Source organism: Arachis ipaensis, chromosome B07, assembly GCF_000816755.2.
Source record: "Arachis ipaensis cultivar K30076 chromosome B07, Araip1.1, whole genome shotgun sequence".
Classification (NCBI taxonomy): domain Eukaryota; kingdom Viridiplantae; phylum Streptophyta; class Magnoliopsida; order Fabales; family Fabaceae; genus Arachis; species Arachis ipaensis.
In genome coordinates this window covers 8,994,450-8,994,972 of record NC_029791.2, presented here as the reverse complement: position 1 = coordinate 8,994,972, position 523 = coordinate 8,994,450, and positions in this window count along the sequence as shown.

Sequence of the window (523 nt, the reverse complement as noted above, 5' to 3'; positions counted from 1 at the left end):
TTTTTTTAATAAATTATTAATTTTTTCTCGAATTATGGTTGGTTTAATTCGAACCATCCTGGTTCGAATTACTTTGTCAGCTTTCTCTCTCTATAATTCGAACCACCCTAGTTCAAATTATATGCACTTGAAGTTCGAACCATCTTGGTTCGATTTATTAACAACAGTCAACATGTAATTCGAACTGCACTGGTTCGAATTACTAACAAATGCAGTTCAAACCACGTTGGTTCGATTTATATTAATATACGTTCTGGCGCATTACTGAAACCATTTTCGATTTGGCTTATATACGTAAATTCTAATGGCATTGGTTTATAATGGTTTTTTGCCCTTAAAAATAATAAATTTTGATGGTCTTCTATCAATTTTTTAAAATGAAATATGTATACAAAATGATTTAATTTTGATATCTTTATAAGACAATTTTTTGGAAATTTTTCGAATATATCTATAAAATTTAAGAACATTGATAATCGTTAGTTGTTCAAAGCTAAGATAAATTGTGTATCTCTCTAATTAA